Here is a 20,277-nt window from a genome sequence, read left to right as displayed (position 1 = left end):
AAGTTTTTTAGCTTCTGCCGAAAATGTGATTCTTGCTTTTCTTTGCAGAAATCACTATGCTTTTCTATGCTGAGTGATTGTTAGGACGTTGCTATGCTGTTGCTAGGGTGTTGTATTCATTCGTTGATGTCTATGGCTTCAGTGACTTCTTCCATGTGCACCTGTGTGATTTTTTTTTTTCTTCCACCTGTTTTATCGTCACCAGGTGCAAATCTTAAGCCTAAACGATGAAATAACACCATTAGTGTTTAATAAATCATTGTGTAGCGTGCATATGCGCCATTTCCAGTAAAGCAGCTTGCTGTTCATCGCTCGTTTAAACTCCTAATGTCACTCGTCCTCTCAGCCGCCTGCCTTTCACTCACTCTCGTCTCGTCTTGATCACACTTTTAGCAACAGTCCGACGCCTTAAATGAAACACCAGGCTCTGTTCGACACACTTCCTGAGGTAGTTATACGGAACCGGCGCGGAGCATTTCCATGCTAACCGTGTTCGGCGCGCACCTCGCGTCTCCTGAGTTCGTTACCGCGGCCTGTGAAAATGCAGGAGGGAAACTATTATCTTTAGTCGGTGTGAGAGTCTGGCGCTCGAGAGCCGCTCCAGTCGGCCGCCTTCATTTTCCCAGTCAGCAGGTGTCCTTGCAGGGTTATAATAGGCCTTACATGTGTAATTAACACATGGAAAGGCGCGCGGGACCTGTCGTGCGGGGACAGCGGGAGGAAGCGCACTCATTCTTCTCCTGAGCTTCTCGTTGGTTTTCTGGATGTCACTCTCTCTCGCTCTCCTTTCGTCGACGAGAACACACTTACAAACGTCTCCCTCTCACCTCCTCTCTCACTCTTGCTCTCTTTCACACGCGCTTTGTTCTCCTCTTTCGCCCGTTTCCATCTCCCACCTCTTTCTCTCGCGCTCGCTCCTTCTCTTATTGATGTCTTTTGCGTTTTGCTCTTGATCTCTTGTTCTCGACCTCTCTCTTTTCCAGGAGCTGTAAAATGGTGCCTGGTCCGCGTCGACGCTTCCACGAACTGGGAAAGACAATGGAGAAAAACCTCTAAAAAGACACGGAGACGTGAAACGTGTAAGAGTAAACAGGAAACGGGAAAATAGCGGTTGTGTTGAATCTAGTGAGATGCCTGTCTAGATTGCATGTGTGAAGATGTGTTCAGATGCCTTGATTATGAGGCACGTATGCTTTCCCGACAAGGCAATCCCAGAATGCATTGTGGCAAGGGCCAGGAAAAAATGTCTTCAATATGGAGTAGGAAAACCTTGTCTGATTTTCAAATGTTATGAGAATTTTAGTCAGATTTAATAATATTTAAATCCAAATAAAAAAAAAAAATACTGAATACATGTTTCTTAAAGCGTTTTTGTCTTTCAGACAAAATGGAATGAAGCAAATTAAAGATTTCATTAAAAAAAATGTTGTTATTTGAGCTGAGAAACAAAGATAAAATATTACCAGATTTATAATCAGATTAATGACATTTTATAAGATTTTAAGTCAGATTTAATATTATTTATATACTATTAAAATTAAGTAAATCATAGGTATACCATAGTATTATTACTGTCAATATTAATGTACTTTTCTATACTTATTTTTATTATTACTAATTTATTATTAATACTATTGGATGAATATTAAAATATTATTAAATATAAAAATATATAAATATTACAATTTTGTTAAAATTGTATTATTATTATTATTGTTATTGTTTTTGTTTTATTTTATTCTAAATATTATTCTTTTGTTTATTTTATTAACTTACAGCATTATTTTTGATTAAGTAAATCATAAATATTTCACTGTCAATATCATGGTACTTTTCCAAACTTATGTTTATTACTACTGTTTTATTATTATTAGGCCTGCTATTGTATAAATATTAAAATATTATTAAATATAATAAAATATAAATATTAACTTTTGATTATATTGTATTATTATTGTAAATTTATTTTATTTTATTTTATTCAAACTATTCTTTTATTTTATTAACTTACAGCATTATAACAACAAATGTTTTAATATTTGAATATAATCAGATTAATGACATTTTATAAGATTTTAAATTAGATTTAATATTATTTATATAATATTAAAATATTTTTAAATCTGAATAATAATACAGATTTTACTCCATGTATTTCTTCAAGTATTGGTTTGTTTCAAAAGTGAATTTTTTTATTACAGATTTTTTGTCCACTAGTAGTGTTTAGTGTTTATTACTAGTAGTTAAGATTAATTAAATCGTATTTGATTAATCGGATTAATCAAATATGATCAGATTTGTAATCACATTTAAATATAATTTATTATTGTTATTATTATTATTATTATTATTATTATTATTATTTTAATATAATTACAAATCTGATCATATTTGATTAATTAATTAATGATTTATAATGATCAATTAATGATTGATATTATAATATCCGATTTAAATAATATTTAAATATTATTTAAATTTGAATAATAATAATAAAAAGATTTATTCATTTTATTATTATTATTATTATTATTGTTGTTGTTGTTGTTGTTGTTGCTGGTATATAAAATCAACGTTAAAAGCTCATTTGTTAAAATCTCCTTTTCCTGTAACTTCCTCCTTTTCATATATATAAAATATTTTATTTATTTATTATTTACTTATTACAGAAGAGTCAGACATTTTATTCCAAAATGTTTTAAGTGCCATTTACACCATGAATTAAACAAAAAATATAATTGATTTGATTTGATTTGGTGAAAATTAGTGTCTAAAGTGGCCATGGGGCAAAACAGGAAATGCTTTGTTGCAATATGCAAATAACCAACTCTGTTAAAAAATCTGGTAAAGTCTATCTTCTGAAACTGGCTTCGTTTAAGTCTCATTTTAAGGCAGTCAGTGAAAAAAATAATCCAAAAATGTTTAGAATTCATTTATTTTCCATTCAGTACTGAAAAATACTGACTGAAATGTACTCACTATATTTGCTATGTGTTTTAATCTATTTAGGTGTATTAACTTAAAAACATACAAATGTCAAGCTCAACTGGAATCAGTCAATCAATCTGCCATCCATTTCACTTGTAACTTGTAGAGTGATTCAAATTACTCGTTTATGAGGTTCTGTTTGAGTTAGAATGCCGTCTTAGAAGGCAGCTGTCTATGTAGGCCGCTCGCCGGGTTTTGGAACGGAGTTTATGTAAAGAACCTCCCGCTGAGAAAACCAGCGACCGTCTGACAGAGCCCCTCTCGCAAAACCTGTAATTAACCGCCGATACATTAATTAAGAGTTAACGCGGAGAGAAAAGCTGTGGTCTAATTGAGGCCGACGTGGCTTGTAATTAGAGCTATAGTCACACATTGAGATTTTATGAATGAGTGACTTTGCCAGGTTTTGACGCCTTCTCGTTCTCGTGCAGCAGCCACTAGCTGTTATTAGCCCGCGTGGACGTGAAGGAGACAATATGTTGCCGGTCATTTTTTTTTCCCAATCCAAACAGCAGATTTTTTCTCCAGGCTTTCTCTGACTCTCCCTGTTGTTAATTAGGGGTGTCCGACACGTGGGGGAAGGAGGAGGAGGAGGTGGAAGCTGGGAATCCAATTATTTCTCTCTTTTTTGCCCCAAACGTTTTTTTTTTTCCTCTACCCGTGTCTTGTAGGCTGGCGGGAGAGAAGGTGGATGAGCTGCAGAGATGTGGACAAGGACACCGAATCAGAAGTGGACGTGATGTCCAGTTACAGGAGGCCGCAGCTTTCGTCAGGTGTTTGTTTTGTTGTTTTCTTGCTGAGATGATCAGGAACACTCATTTAAAGAAATTAATTCCTGTTTTATGCCTTAGCAGTTTTGTTTGTTTGTTTATTGTGTCAGTTCAGTCACACAGTACAAATCATGTCACAACTTTTCCAGTTTACATGTAATTAGAGTTTAACACTGTCTCTTCTGTTCACCAAAGCTGCATTTACTTGATCAAAAGTACAGTTAAAAAAACCCAGCAAAACTGTGAAATATTATTACATATTTGAATTTTTTATTTGAATATATTGTAAAATTACATTTATTTCTGTGATAAAAAGCTCAAATTTTAGCAGCTGTTTACTCCAGCTTTCAGTGTTATGCAGATAGATCTTTTTTTAAGTTTCATTTATTTATTTATTTGTTTGTTTGCTTGCTTATCTTGTTTGTTTGTTGTTTTTGAATTGAATGTTCATTTCTCTACCATAAGCCATCTCCAAAGGCGTTTCAGAGAATCTGGCAGTACATCCAACCGGCCTCACAACCGCAGACCATGTGTAACCACACCAGCCCAGCGTCCACATCCAGCATCTTCACCTCCAAGATCATCTGAGACCAGCCACCTGGACAGCTGCTGCAACAATCAGTTTGCATAACCAAAGAATTTCTGCACAAACTGTCAGAAACCGTCTCAGGAAAGCTCATCTGCATGCTCGTCGTCCTCATCGGGGTCTCGACCTGACTGCAGTTCGTCGTCGTAACCGACTTGAGTGGGCAAATGCTCACATTCTGTGGCGTCTGGCACTTTGGAGAGGTGTTCTCTTCACGGATGAATCCCGGTTTTCACTGTACAGGGCAGATGGCAGACAGCGTGTATGGCGTTGTGTGGGTGAGCGGTTTGCTGATGTCAACATTGTGGATTGAGTGGGTTATGGTGGCGGTGGGGTTATGGTATGGGCAGGCGTATGTTATGGACAACGAACACAGGTGCATTTTATTAAAGGCATTTTGAGTGCACAGAGATACCGTGACGAGATCCTGAGGCCCATTGTTGTGCCATTTATCCACGACCATCACCTCATGTTGCAGCATGATAATGCACGGCCCCATGTTGCAAGGATCTGTACACAATTCCTGGAAGCTGAAAACATCCCAGTTCTTGCATGGCCAGCATACTCACCGGACATGTCACCCATTGAGCATGTTTGTGATGCTCTGGATCGGCGTATACGACAGCGTGTTCCAATTCCTGCCAATATCCAGCAACTTTGCACAGCCATTGAAGAGGAGTGGACCAACATTCCACAGGCCACAATCAACAACCTGATCAACTCTATCCGAAGGAGATGTGTTGCACTGCGTGAGGCAAATGGTGGTCACAACAGATACTGACTGGTTTTCAGACCCCCCCCCCTCCAATACCGTAAAACTGCACATTTTAGAGTGGCTTTTTATTGTGTCCAGCCTAAGGCACACCTGTGCAATAATCATGCTGTCTAATCAACATCTTGATATGAAACACCTGTAAGGTGGATGGATTATCTCAGCAAGGGAGAAGTGCTCACTAACACAGATTTAGACGGATTTGTGAACAAAATTTGAGAGAAATAGGCCTTTTGTGTGCATAGAAAAAGTCTTAGATCTTTGAGTTCACCTCATGAAAAACGGGGGCAAAAACAAAAGTGTTGCATTTATAATTTTGGTCAGTGTATCTAGTCTATCTGTCTTGTTTTTATGTAAATATTAGTGTTTTTATCTTTTTGTTTTTATTTTTTATCCATATTTATTTAGTTAGTTATCTTGTTTTTATGTAAATATTAGTTTTAATATTTTTGTTTTCATTTATTTATTCCGGTATTTTTTATTGTACCTTGATGTGGTCACTATGAACTACGGCATGTAAAACCTACATGCCCTTTTTAAAAATTTTCATTTGATTTTCACAGAAAAATATACAGCATACGTGTTTGAAACAACTTGAGCAGCAAGGTAAAAAATTACAGAAACTTTTTTACTTGAAATAAAAATGGTAAGCTCTAATTTGTGAATAAAATCTGTATTGTTGGGCAAGTTATTTTGCATTTACTATGTTTAATAGTTTTATTTGCTGCAAAGCAAATGAATAAACAAGGTGCTTTATTTAGTTCACTTCTGGTGTCAGTAGACCTGATTTGTTTCTCTTTTTTCTTCACTTCACTTGTGTGTAAGTGAGAATCTCCACATGTAAACTGGAAAAGACTAGTGCTCTAACCAGTAAAATTCAGTGAATGTAATTTTATTTAACAAATGATCTCTCTAAACATAAACCCTAAAGTAACAGTCTGTATTCTGATGTCCTTCATCATATATTTCATGTACAATCACATGTAATATCCATCAGTGTTTTGGCCCAAGTCCTTCTGAAGTCAGATGGTTGCATTTACTAAATGATTAACAAATGATGAGGTCAAATCCCTCATGTTTCCTGAGTACAGATGTACTGCTGGAGTTTAAGAGCAGAAGATGAGCATGTCTCTCACACCTCTTGTACTGACCGGAGGTCAGCGGCTCCGGTGACGTGATTTACGAGCGTTTCCTCCTGGCCGGACGTCCAGTAGCTGTCGCTGACGCTGGCGTTCGCTTGTCTCCTCCACTTTACCTCTCATCAGCTCGTTCATCACCTCCTCAAGCACATCGCTTCACCCTGTCTGAAAGAGCCACTTCAAAGGCGTAGCTGATCCACGTGCGTCCGCGGCCGGAGAAACACTCTTGAGAGAAGGCCTTAATCTGAGTCACAGTCCTCCATTGATCTTCAGGCAGGAGCTTCGCTTGTGTGTGATTGTAAACCTGAACATGCGCTCAGAGCTTCTGGGAGGCTTTAGGAAACCCAGCTGCTAGAAGAGCTTGTCCGTTGGAATGATTCACCACTGGATCCAGTGAGTCTGATGATGATCAACAGCCCTGATTCATCTGATAAATAAACAGCTCAACCTTGCCATAATCTTAACTATTTATGTTTAGCTATTTATTTATTTATTTATTTAATATGTCTATTTATTTTTTTTATTTTATATCTATTAATGAAAATATTTAAAATTTTATTTTTTTATTTATTTTATCTATAAGTATTATTTTAGACACACACACACAAAGAAAGAAAGAAAGAAAGAACTTTAGAGCGCGTCCTGAAATGATTCGTGAACCCGCTCGGATATCGATCTGAATTAAAAGATTCGCAAACCCGCTCCTAAGATCCGAACTAAATAAAATGATTCGCGATCTGAGGTCTACATCTAAATTAAACGACTCGCGAGCTTGTTCATAAGTCCCGATCTAAATGATTTGCGATACGCCCACTTTGGAGCGCGTCCTGAAATGATTCGTAAACCCGCTCGTCCGATGTGAATCAAAAGATTCGCAAACCCACTCGATCCGAACTACATCAAATGATTCGCGATCCGCGCTCTGAGTTCTAGATCTCAATCAAATGACTCGCGAGCTTGTTCATAAATCCCGATCTAAATCAAGTGATTCGCCATACGCGCTCAAAGTCCTAATCTGAATAATGATTCGCGAACCATTTTCAGATCGGCACTTTAGAGTGCGTCGCGTCCCGAAAAGATTCGCAAACTCGCTTCCAAGATCCGAACTAAATCAAATGATTCGCGATCTGCGCTTTGAGGTCTAGATCTAAATGATCAAATGACTCGCGATCTTGCTCAAGTCCCGATCTAAATCAAATGATTCGCAAACCTGCTCATAGTCCCGATCTAAATCAAACGATTCGCGATCCGCGAAACCATTTTCAGATCGGCACTAGAGAGCGTCCTGAAAAGAATCGCGAACCCGCTCAGAAGTCCGATCTCCTAAGATCCAAACCGATCTGACTTCTAGATCTAAATCAAAAGACCCGCGAGCTTGTTCATAAGTCCCGATCTAAATGCTTTGCGATACGCCTACTTTGGAGCGCGTCCTGAAATGATTCGTAAACCCGCTCGTCCGATGTGAATCAAAAGATTCGCAAACCCACTCGATCCGAACTACATCAAATGATTCGCGATCCGCGCTCTGAGTTCTAGATCTCAATCAAATGACTCGCGAGCGTGTTCATAAGTCCCGATCTAAATCAAGTGATTCGCCATACGCGCTCAAAGTCCTAATCTGAATAATGATTCGCGAACCATTTTCAGATCGGCACTTTAGAGCGCGTCCCGAAATGATTCGCGAACCCGCTTGGATGTCCAATCTGAATCAAAAGATTTGCAAAACGCTCCTAAGATCCGAACTAAATCAAATGATTCGCGATCTGAGGCCTACATCTAAATCAAACGACTCGTGAGCTTGTTCATATGTCCCGATCTAAATGATTTGCGATACGCCCACTTTGGAGCGCGTCCTGAAATGATTCGTAAACCCGCTCGTCCGATGTGGATCCGAACTAAATCAAATGATTCGCGATCCGCGCTCTGAGTTCTAGATCTCAATCAAATGACTCGCGAGCTTGTTCATAAGTCCTGATATAAATCAAATGATTCGCGATACGCGCTCGAAGTCCTGGTCTAAATAATGATTCGCAAACCCGCTCGGAATTTTTTGAACCAAAAAAATTACAAACCCGCTCCTATAAGATCCGAAATGATTCGTAATTCGCGCTCTGAGGTCTAGATCTAGACCGTTGGGAAGTCCGATCTGAATCAGAAGATTCGCAAACCGGCTCCTAAGATCAGAACTAAATCAAATGATTCGCGATCCACGCTCTAACGTCTAGATCTAAACCAAATGACTCTCGAGCTTGCAACATTTTCAGATCGGCACTTTGGAGCGCGTCCCGAAATGATTCCCGATCTAAATCAAGTGATTCGTGAGCCCCCCTCCAAGGTCCCGATCTAAATGTAATATTTTGCGATATTCCTACGCCCTTGGAAATCCCGATCCGATTGGAGCGCTTCGAACAGTGAATCGCGATGCAGTGGTTTAACTGATTCGGAGTTTCGAAAAGTTCCGTTTCCGTTTCATCCTATACAAGCTTTTAAAAATCATTACAGGCGATGTCGTAATTCGAAATTGTGTGGCTCTTTTGAACTAGTTTTCGCTAGTGAATCGCTTGAACTGAATGATCGAATTCACGAGTTTGAATCAATCGGAGCGGTTCCATCGTAAATGACTCATTCAATTGAATTGGTTTGTCTGTTACCCCGCCTTTCTTGCCTTCAGCCATGTTTACACGGCACTGTCAGTATACTACTGGCTTAGCTCGCTAGTTTTAGATTAACTGCTAGTTGATTAACTTAAATAAGCGAATGATTTTTACTTATAAAATATCCATATTTTCATTCCACTTCCACGTCGAAGAGGTCCAACACAAATCTGTAAACATCTCCAGGTGAGCTATCTGGTTTGCTGCTAATGTTAACTAGTGAAAGTCTCCACGAAAATGACGAGCTGTACCTCAAAATACACGTTAGATGGAAACATTGTGCATTATGATCGAGTTTGTAGCTTAATTAAGTTGTCTTGAGAAAGCCAACTAACTGATATGCTATCTAAACTTATTATTATTATTATTATTATTATTATTCTTACTAAAACTGTTAGCTCGTCCTAGAGCTTTACAAACTCCAAACTCAGCCCAGATCTTCAGACTGATCTGGCCGGGTGTGCTATATCTTTTCTAACTGATCGGACTTACGGTTTTCCCAAAAATGACGTTTAAAACTCGGAAAAATCCCACAGACTTACATTGACGGAATGTTCAAATGAGCAACACTTTTCAAATTTCAACTGTCAAAACTCCCAGAATCCCTTGAGACTCAATCAAACTACCCTTGAATGTACTGTATTTCTAATCAATTCAAACTCATTCAAACTCATCTATCTATCTATATATCAACTAGCCTAGCAAATAGAATCATGCTAGTAGCTTGCTAATCATGCTAGAAACATGCTAGTAACTTGCTAATCATGCTAACAACAAGCTAGTAACATGCAAATCATGCTAGAAACATGCTAGCAACCTGCTAATCATGCTAGAATCATGCCAACAACACGCTAGTAACTTGCTAATCATGCTAACAACCTGCTAGTAACTTGCTAATCATGCTAACAACAAGCTAGTAACATGCAAATCATGCTAGCAACATGCTAGCAACCTGCTAATCATGCTAGAATCATGCCAACAACACGCTAGTAACTTGCTAATCATGCTAGTAACATGCAAATCATGTTAGAAATGTGTTAGCAACACGTTAATCATGCTAGAAACATGCTAGCAACCCACTAATCATGCTAGAAACATGCTAGCAACCTGCCAATCATGCTAGAAACATGCTAGTAACTTGTTAATCATGGTAAGAACCTGCTAGTAACTTGCTAATCATGCTAACAACAAGCTAGTAACATGCAAATCATGTTAGAAACATGCTAGCAAACCTGCTAATCATGCTAGAATCATGCTAACAACACGCTAGTAACTTGCTAATCATGCTAGTAGCTTGTTAATCATGCTAGAAACATGCTAGTAACTTGCTAATCATGCTAACAACAAGCTAGTAACATGCAAATCATGCTAGTAACATGCAAATCATGCTAGAAACATGCTAGCAACCTGCTAATCATGCTAGAATCATGCTAACAACACGCTAGTAACTTGCTAATCATGGTAGTAACATGCAAATCATGCTAAAAATGTGCTAGCAACATGTTAATCATGATAGAAACATGTTAGCAACTTGCCAATCATGCTAGAAACATGCTAGTAACTTGCTAATCATGTTAACAACCTGCTAGTAACTTGCTAATCATGCTAACAACAAGCTAGTAACATGCAAATCATGCTAGAAACATGCTAGCAACCTGCTAATCATGCTAGAATCATGCTAACAACACGCTAGTAACTTGCTAATCATGCTAGTAACATGCAAATCATGTTAGAAATGTGTTAGCAACATGCAAATCATGCTAGAAACATGCTAGCAACCCACTAATCATGCTAGAACCATGCTAGCAACCTGCCAATCATGCTAGAAACATGCTAGCAACTTGGTAATCATGTTAGAAACGTGTTAGCAACATGCTAACAACTAGCTAACCATGCTAGAAGCAGACTAGCAATATGAAGTAACTTGCTTTTCAAGGTAAAACATGCTAGCAACATGCTAGTAACTTGCTAATAATATTAGAATCATACTAACAACATGTTAATTATCTATCTTATCTATCTATCTATAATCTGACCATTATCTATCTATCTATCTATCTATCTATATCTGTCTATCTGACAGATTGCATTCAAACTTTAAAACTTCAAAATATTTCAGACTAAAAACCATCTAAACTTAAAACTTTTTTAAAAAAAAAATTTAAACTTCTTAAACTTTTTTAACTTTTTAAACTTTTTCTAACTTTCTGGTCCGGCTTTCTCAAGCCAACTTAAAGTTTGTCTTGACAAACTTTTTTATCTAGTTAACTGCATTATAGTTTGACTTTGACCACAATTCAGCTGAAAGCGTCCAATCATCTCATCTTCAGTTTTTGTCTGTCTGGCTGTCTATGTCTGTCTAGCTGTTAGTTTTTATTATCTATGTTATCTTGCTAGTTGTTTATTTTAAACTTAATGATTTAAAAAAGTTAGTAGTAATAATAAAAAATAAAAACAGTAAGATATAGTTTGTATCTAAACAGTACAACAAACATTTACAGCTGGACATGAGTTGACTGTAGACGTCTGTTATGATGTGTAAGAACTGGGGTTGTATTGAGGTGGATTTGCATGACCACAGGGATATGTTAAGAGCACACACACTGTGAGCACTGGATCCACTGAGACGGGATGATTCTGCTGAGCTTGTGTGCTCATGGGCCAGAGTCAAGTCAAGCCTAGAGGGAAGACGGTCATTAGGTCAAAGGTCAAAGGCCTTCAGTGTCTTTTTGCCCAGTCATCAATCTCAGAATTCATCTGATCCTACACAAGGGCTCAAGGTTTAGCTGGACAGATTGCCACTGGAGGCAGATGATGGCCAATTAAAAAAAAAAAAATTCTGACTAAATTTTTTTTTTTTTTTTTTTGCAAGAACATACAAACTTCAAATGTTTAATCATATATACTGTAGATGTTTTGACACTTTTTTCTCTCTCTCTCTTTCCACAGCTTGCAATAATTGCGAGTGAAGAGTGTGGCACTGCCATCAGCCAATCAGCGACTGCCATTGAGAAAGAAAGTGAGTGGTGATGGAGAATATGTCCAGGTATTGATGCTTCATCTTTCTCATGTAATATTCTTATTTATATGTATAACTAAGTTTTATTTTTTACTTTTTTGCTGTGTTTTTGATGCTTTGTTTTCAAATTTAATATTGCTTTTTTTTTCATTAACTGGATGAAAGAATTTGTTCATTTGTTTTATTTTAGCTTGTCCTGTGGTTATGGTGCCTTTTTTCAACTTTTTCAACTTAAGTATTCCAATTTTATGTGTTTTAAAATGTAACTTTTTTAAATGTTATTTTATTTTTGTGTTTTTAGCTGTATTTCAGATTCATGTGTTACATTGTAAATATTTTATTTTATTATTTTATTTCTATTTTTTACATTATGGTATTTTGCTGTGTTTTTGGTGCTTTGTTTTAGTGTTAGTATTTTGTATTATTATTATTATTATTATTATTATTATTATTTATTTTATTTTATCTTATTATTAATTATTATTTTTATTTATTTATTAATTTGTTTATTTATTTTTGCTTGTGCTTTTTTTGGGGGCTTTGTTTTCAACTTTACTATTCTACTTTTCCCTTAACTGGATAAAACAACTTGTAAATGTACTTTATTCAATTTAAAATAAAATTGTGTGTGTGTGTGTGTTGATTTTATTTTATTTTGTGTCTTTGATGCTTTCTCTTTTAATTATATTTGTGTTCATGTTGACTAGTTGTTTTACATGACTCTATGTAAAATACTCAATTTTTCTTTATAGATTTGTATATTAACTGTTTTTATTTCTTTTCCTTAACTGGATTAATAAGCTTGTAAATATTTAATTTAATTCCGTTTAAATTAATTAAAATGTTATTTTATTTTATTTTATTTTTGCTTGAGCCATTATTTTATTTATTTGTTTATTTTTTATTTATTTATTTATTTATTTTGGTGCTTTGTTTTCAACTTTACTATTATACTTTTCCCTTATCTGAATAAATCTACTTGTAAATGTACTTAATTTGATTTAATTTAATTTAATTTAATTTAATTTAATTTAATTTAATTTAATTTAATTTAATTCATTCATTCATTTATTTATTTTGTGTATGTGTGTTTTAACTTTATTTTATTTTATTTTGTGTCTTTGATGCTTTGTTTTCAGTTGTACTTTTTTTCAAGTTGACTACTTGTATTACATTACTCTCACATGAATTCAGTTTCTGTTTTTCTTTATAGATTTAAATAATAAATGTTTTTATGTTGGTTCCCTAACCGGATTAATCCGCTTGTAAATATTTTATTTTATTTTATTTTGCTTTATTTTTGCTTGTGTTGTTTTATTGCTTTGTTTTCAACTTTACCATTGTATTTTTTCTCTTAACTGGATGAACCAACTTGTAAATATTTTATTTTATTTTATTTTATTTTATTTTATTTTATTTTATTTTATTTTATTTTATTTTATTTTATTTTATTTTTGTGTCTTTGTTTTTAGTTGTATTTGAAATCATGTTGACTAGCCATGAATCAGTTGATCTTTCTTCTATGTAGGTAAATGATGGCTAATAAAAAGTTGTGTATTCTAATGCAACTTTTTTTTGTAAAAACATACAAATCACAGATGTTTAATCATATTGTATATGTTTTGCCACTTTTTCCACAGCTTGGGATAGTCGCTAGTGAGGAACTTGGCACTGCCATGAATGCGAACGCTGACAGATTCCTCCAGGTACGACACTCCGTCGTTCTCTCTTGCACGTGGACGCACGGTATGGATTGTCACACTGATACATGGACATTACACCGGCTAAAACGAGCCTCTTTTTCTTCCCTCGCAACTTTCTTTATCTACAACCTTGCCGAGCTCACAGTCACACTGCAAACACTCCCATAAAGCACAGCTCTAGCTCTTCAACAAATAATGGAGCGAGCGCATCCGAATGCAGCCACCCCTCGCCCAAACCGTAATTTTGTTTGGCCATTTCAAGGCCACCAGTGACACTAATAGCCATGCTTGTTTCCCCATGACTACTTTTAGGCGGTCAACACACTCCATCAGCTCTCTCTCAAGACTCCATTTGGACTTTCATCTTCAAAACCCATTTTTTTTCCTCAAATATCCACCTTATTTAGCCCCGGCGAGTGTGTCTCGTACCAACTAGGGTTGGATTCGCGACGTCTCTGTCCATTAAACGCAGCCTAGCCTATGGCCTACTGACAGACATCAATGTAGGTTGAGAGTCTTTGGGTGCAGTTGAATATTTTTAGCTTTTGCCCCTCAGAAAGCTTCTTAATTATCCGGATCAAAGGTTCAGAGAAGGCGTTAAGTGTCGGGAAGCCCGGCTAGCTAGCGTTGCTCTTTGATCAATCAGACGCTAGGCCGTTCGCTAAATTGTGAGTGACACCGAGCTGCCTTTTGAGTTCATTTTTGTAGAAATAAACGCATTGTGCCTTTCGTTTACCTGGGTAAATGCTCGAGAACGGAGCTGTTTGAAGTAAGCAAAAGATGTATGTCATTTCTGTCGACTTCCCGCTGCAATAGCCTCCTCATAAAAGGCTTCTCACTCACCCGAGGCCGGAGGAAAGAGGTTCCTAATCTTACCTGAAAGAAAACGAATTTGAGCTGATTATTTGAAGTGGAGCAGGGTCAGGCGCTGGAGGATATGGTTTATGCCCGAGATGTTGAAGTGAGCTCACTGTGTGCGCGTCTTACTCTTTGTCATTACGCTGAAAGCCTGTAGCGAGCACTGGATGTGGCGGTTTGGTGTGTTATTATCTGAAATGCGCTCTCTCTGAGTTTCCCATCAGCCCCGCGTGCAAGCGCGGATTTACGCTAGACATGTTCGTAGATGTTTAACTTCATCCAGTAGACTTAAAGTTCAAGCGTCTTTGAGCACTTTCAAATCCGTCATTCGAGAACTTGTCAAATGTTTCTTAATATTTTAATGTTTTCATATATTGGTTTTAGTTTGTTGATGTTTGTTTTCAACTTTCTAACTTTTGTATTTTATTTGCTTTTATTTTAATTTTATTTTAACTTGTGCTAAAATAAAATAACATTTGGTGCTTTGTTATCGCCTGTAATATTCAATGTTTTTTAATGTATTTTTGTCGTCCGTAAGTAGTTTTGTTTTGTTTAATTATTATTTTATTTCATTTTAGACTGTGCTGTGGTTTTGGTGCTCTTTTTAAACTTTTGTATTCTAATATTTTCTAATTATTCTATTTTCTAATTTTCTAATCTACGTTTTGATTGTTTTTGTTTCATTTCATGTTAGATTCTGGCGTGGTTTTGGTATTTTTTAACGTTAGTATTATTATTTTAATGTTTGTTTATGTTTTTGTGTGTGTTCCTTAACTGTATTTATTTTAATTTTTATTATTATTTTATCTTATACTGTGTTTTTTTTTTTTTGGTGCTTTTTCAACTTTTGTATTCTATTATTGTCTAATATTTTTTTTAATTATTCTATTTTCTAATTTTCTATTCTATGTTTTGATTGTTTTTGTTTTATTTCATGTTAGACTGTGGCATGGTTTTGGTGCTTTTTAACTTAAGTATTAGAATTTGTTTGCATTATAATTGTTATTGTTTATTTTTGGTTTGTGTGTGGATTTATCAAGTTGTAAATTTTCTTTTCTTTTCTTTAAGATTGTGCTGTGATTTGTGTTTTGGTGGTTTTTAAGTCTATGTTTTGATTGTTATTATTTTTTATAATTTTTGATTGCTGTGGTTTTGTTTTTGTTTTTTTATTTTAGTATTACAATTTTAATGTTTGTTTGTTTGTTTGTTTGTGTTTTTGTGAGTGTTCTTTAACTGGATTTATCAATTTGTAAATATTTTATTTTAGCTTTTGCTTTTGCAGTTGTTGTTTTCTTGGTGCTTTTTCAAATTTAGTATTCTAATATTTTCTAATTATTCTTTTTTCTAATTTTCTAATCAAAGTTTTGATTGTTTTTGTTTCATTTCATGTTAGATTGTGCTGTGGTTTTGGTGCTTTTTAACTTTAGTATTATCATTTTTATTTATTTATTTACTTATTTCTTTCTTTTGTTTTCTTTTTTTGGTTTGTTTGTGGATTTGTCAAGTAGTAAATATTTTATTTATTTATACTTTTGTGCTTTTTCAACTTTTGTATTCTAATATTTTCTAATTGTTCTGTTTTCTAATCTGTTTTGATTGTTTTTGTTTCATTTCATGTTAGTTTGTGCTGTGGTTTTGGTGCTTTTTAACTTTAGCATTTTTATTGTTTTTTGTTGTTGTTGTTGTTGTTGTTGTTTGTGGATTTATCAAGTTGTAAATATTTTATTTTATTTAAGCTTGTGCTGTGATTGTTTATGGTACATTTTTAATCTATGTTTTGATTGTTATTATTTTATTTCATTTTAGATTGTGCCGTGGTTTTGGTGCTTTTTTTAACTTTACTATTATAATTTTAGTGTTTTTTTATTCTATTCTATTCTATTCTATTCTATTCTATTCTATTCTATTCTATTCTTTTTGCCAGAAAACAGTTTACCTAATACAGCCAGTGAGTTTCAAAAAGATGTAACCATGTTGCATTTCAAAACCTTTGGTGTTGTTAATTTTTTATTTTATTTTATTTATTTATTTATTTTTATTATTATTATTTAAATTCATTTGTGCCTGTTTCACTATGACTTAACTATACAGTAAGAATTTATCCAGACATTTATGAATTGTTTTAAATGGTATTCTTATTATCAAATATGTATTTAAAGGGACAGTTCACCAAAAAATGAAAAATGTCATCATTTACTCATGAAGTTAATGAAGAATGTTGTTAACCAAAAAGTTTCTGGTCCCCACTGACCAGCAAGGACTGGTCCTTGCACACTGAGTCTGAAAATTTTGCATGCTTTTTTTTTTTTTGTTGTTGTCCAAATTCGCCATACACAGACCGTCACTATGGCTCAGAATTGTCAAAACACCTCTCAAAATGCTTGCTACAGATGGGAAAACACAGAAAATTGAACCAGTGATTGATGATGATTTATTTTTTTAATGTGCGAAAAATCTCAGATGAGAATTTCAAACTCGGTGTGCAAAGACCTTTACTCTTCAAAATATATGTTTGGATCAAATATCGCTTTAACTCTCTTTCTAAAGAAGCATTAACACGTCCATGGCACTAAAACTCTCTGTTTGCTTTATTAGTTGACTAGTTGTGAATCACATGACTTGTGTGGCTGCTGTGAGTAGTAACCTGTAAAACATACTGTATATGCATATCTGTACTTCTTTCCTGTCTGAAAACAGCCACACAATCCAGTTGTGATCAGAGGTCTGGCTCGTGGCCTAACGGCTTGCAGGACCCCAGAACCGTGCACATATGGGACGGATCAAGAGGGTGTTTCTTGTGGTGTGCGCTGATGTTGACACCTCTGATGTCTGCTGGTGTAAAGTTGCTGCTGAGCCGCGGGTCTTCATGCTCTTCTCTAGGCTGGACCCTCCTCCTCTTCCTGTAGGCCTCGCAGGTATGCCGAGCTCAGCTGCTTCCAGGCCTCTCTTCTGACCTTTCCCAACATGCACATGGGCTTTTATTTACTTTCAACCGCAGATTGATCATGCATGCTTCTCAGAGACGGGAGGACTGGATGTTTGAGGAATGCTGATCAGCGCTGGACATGCTCTAGTCTTATCTGAAATATGAAAGCATGCTTTATCTTTAAAACAACACTTATCCAGCAAAGGGATTTAAGTAGGAAACTATCAGCATAAAATTCTAGCCAAGAACCACCCATTTAAAAAGGAAAGGGACTTCTGATTGACATGTAAAATGACCAGTCACAGCCTGTCATTTTGGGGTGGCTGAATCTAAAATTTTGATTTTCCAGTTAGAATTTCTATGAATTTGATTTAATTTCGCCAGAAATTACATAATACAGCACAGGGGATTCAAAAATGTTATAATAATACACTACAAAAATTATTATTATTATTATTATTATTATTAATGTTAATTTTCATTTCATATATATTTTTAATTAATATATTTTGTGTCTCTTTCACAGTTAAATATCCAGTAAGAATTTAATGCCAAGTATCTATTTTTGAATTGATTTAAATTGTAACTCAGATGTGTATTTAGCTTTCTTTATTATGTTATTTTATTTCTTTGTTTGTTTGTTTGTTTTTCAGAAATAGTTTGCATAATATAGCATAGGGATTCAAAAAGTTTTTTTAATCATACTACATCATTTTTTTTATTCGTTCAATTTGTGTCTGTTTAACTATGACTTAAATGTCCAATAAGAATTCTTACGAATTTATTATTATTAAACATTTAACTTATTTACATTTTTGTGCTTTTCAATTCATGTGCTTTTGATACTTTGTACTCGGTTTTATTTGTAACCTAAATATGTTTTATTTTGAAACTGTTTTTCTTTCCCTTATTTTATTTTATTGTATTATTGAAAAAAAAAAAAAATTAAATTTGTGGCTATTTCACTTGTCCAATACAAATTATTGTAAACTATTTTATTGTATTCTACAGAAAACCAATTGCATAATTTTATTTTATTTTATTTCACAAAGAACTGCATAGGTGATTCCAAAAAAAGTCATAATGGTATATTACAAAGATGTTTTATTATTATTATAATTTTTGTATTTATTTTTTTTTTTATTTGAGGATATTTCGCTGACTTAAATGTTTTGTCCGAATTATTATTATTATTTTTAAAATTATTTTATTTTATGTTATTTTACAGAAAACCGATAGCATAGTACAGCACAGGAAATTCCAAAAAAAAGTGTGATCATGGTACATTACAAAAACGTTTGGTATTTTTGTTTTTATTAAATCCCTTAATTTGTGTTTCATTATATATATCATTATGTGATCAGAATTGCGAGAAATAATGCAATTGCGATTTTTATTTTTCAGAATTGCAAGTTTATATCTCGCAATTCTGACTTTATAACTCGATATTTTGATTTCATATCTCACATTTTGAAAAAAGTCAGAATTATATATATATATATATATATATATATAACTTTTTGTTGTTTTTTTTTTTTTTTGTTTTTTTTTTAATTTGTGGCTATTTCACTGACTTAAGTGTCCTGTAGGAATCGCATAATACAGAATAGGGAATTCCAAAAAAAAATCATCATGGTAAATGACAAAAACTTTTTTTTTTTGTTCTTTTTTTTTTCTTTTTTTTTTTTTTTTTTACAAAACAACATTATTTTTATATATTTTTAAATTATTTTTCTTAATTTGTGGCTTTTATTAGTTCCCTTAATTTCACTATGGCTTAAGTATCCAATAAGAATTATTATTAAGAATTTATTTTTATTTTATTTTTTTATTTTTTTATTTTACAGAAAACTGCTGTTTCTTTAACTGTTTGTTTAAACTTACCAAAAACGAACCATCATACTGTAACTCAGAGGCCTCGCTACTTCTGCTAGATGACGGCATGTGAAGCCACAGCACAGCCAGTGCCAGATGCTTCCTAAAAAAAAAGCGGTTGTATTGTCCCTTCAGCTCCATGACAGACCCTGAGGAAACATAAGCTCTCAATGATAAGCTCTCAAGTTTCTATTAATATCATAAAAGGATCCAGTTCAGGTCCTGCGCTGCAAATGTCAGGGTGGGGCTTTTTCTTATTCATATATTCATCCATATGCTTCCTGCGGTGCTTCAGAGATTTACATGTTTTTGGAGAGCCGCTGCTGTGGGCCCCTTAAGCTTTAGGGCCCCAACTGTAGGGAAGTCAAAGCAAGGAGTTGGAGAGGGACAATGAATTGCATTTACATTAAGAAGGGCCTTTCCGTGCATCTCACGGGACTTTGTACTTGTTTGCGACATGTAGATGGGTTATTTTGTAAAAGAATGACCTTATAAGCTCTTTTCCTGCTTCCCATCTGTCCTCTTTTTCCTCATTCTTGTTGTCTTTGTCTCTGCGGCCCATGCGACGGTGCGGCGGAGTGGGTCGGCGGTGCCGGCCTGTTCACGCGTGAGCGCTTCGAGCGCTCGTGGTCATTATCTGACCCCAGCCTCTCCTGCAGCTGCACCAATTAGTTTTGACCCAGAAGGAATTTCAGGAGACAGAGAGACAGAGACAGGCATGCTTCCATAGAGCTCAGAGAGAGGATGCGCATTGCACACACACACATGCGTGTGTGTAAGCCTGACTGCTTTTCAGCATGATTTTAGAGTGCGAGACTAAAATAAAACCCTTTTTTAACAGCATTTAGCACATTTTAAAACAAACATGAGCTCTGTTTTAAAACCTAGTGAGCCGCTTTGCTGTCTGACATTTGCAAATACATCACACACAAATATTATACTTTAGGTTTTTAAACAGATTTTGATTGGGTATCGAGTGAGATAAAT

The 20,277-nt window shown here is 34.9% G+C and overlaps 1 long non-coding RNA gene across 2 annotated transcripts; it reads left to right on the top strand.

The window, feature by feature from the left end:
- Positions 1 to 8,914: 8,914 nt before the first annotated feature.
- LOC127169991 (uncharacterized) lies at positions 8,915 to 17,827 on the top strand. Of its 2 annotated transcripts, XR_007828300.1 has the most exons (5): positions 8,915 to 9,095; positions 11,859 to 11,955; positions 13,569 to 13,634; positions 17,187 to 17,404; positions 17,488 to 17,827. It is a non-coding gene; the product is annotated as an uncharacterized LOC127169991 (long non-coding RNA). The 2 variants fall into 2 exon arrangements; XR_007828299.1 differs by having other exon boundaries at positions 17,187 to 17,827.
- Positions 17,828 to 20,277: the final 2,450 nt, after the last annotated feature.

The sequence above is a fragment of the Labeo rohita genome, chromosome 8, assembly GCF_022985175.1.
Source record: "Labeo rohita strain BAU-BD-2019 chromosome 8, IGBB_LRoh.1.0, whole genome shotgun sequence".
Lineage (NCBI taxonomy): Eukaryota > Metazoa > Chordata > Actinopteri > Cypriniformes > Cyprinidae > Labeo > Labeo rohita.
This window is presented reverse-complemented; position numbering and strand designations above follow the sequence as displayed.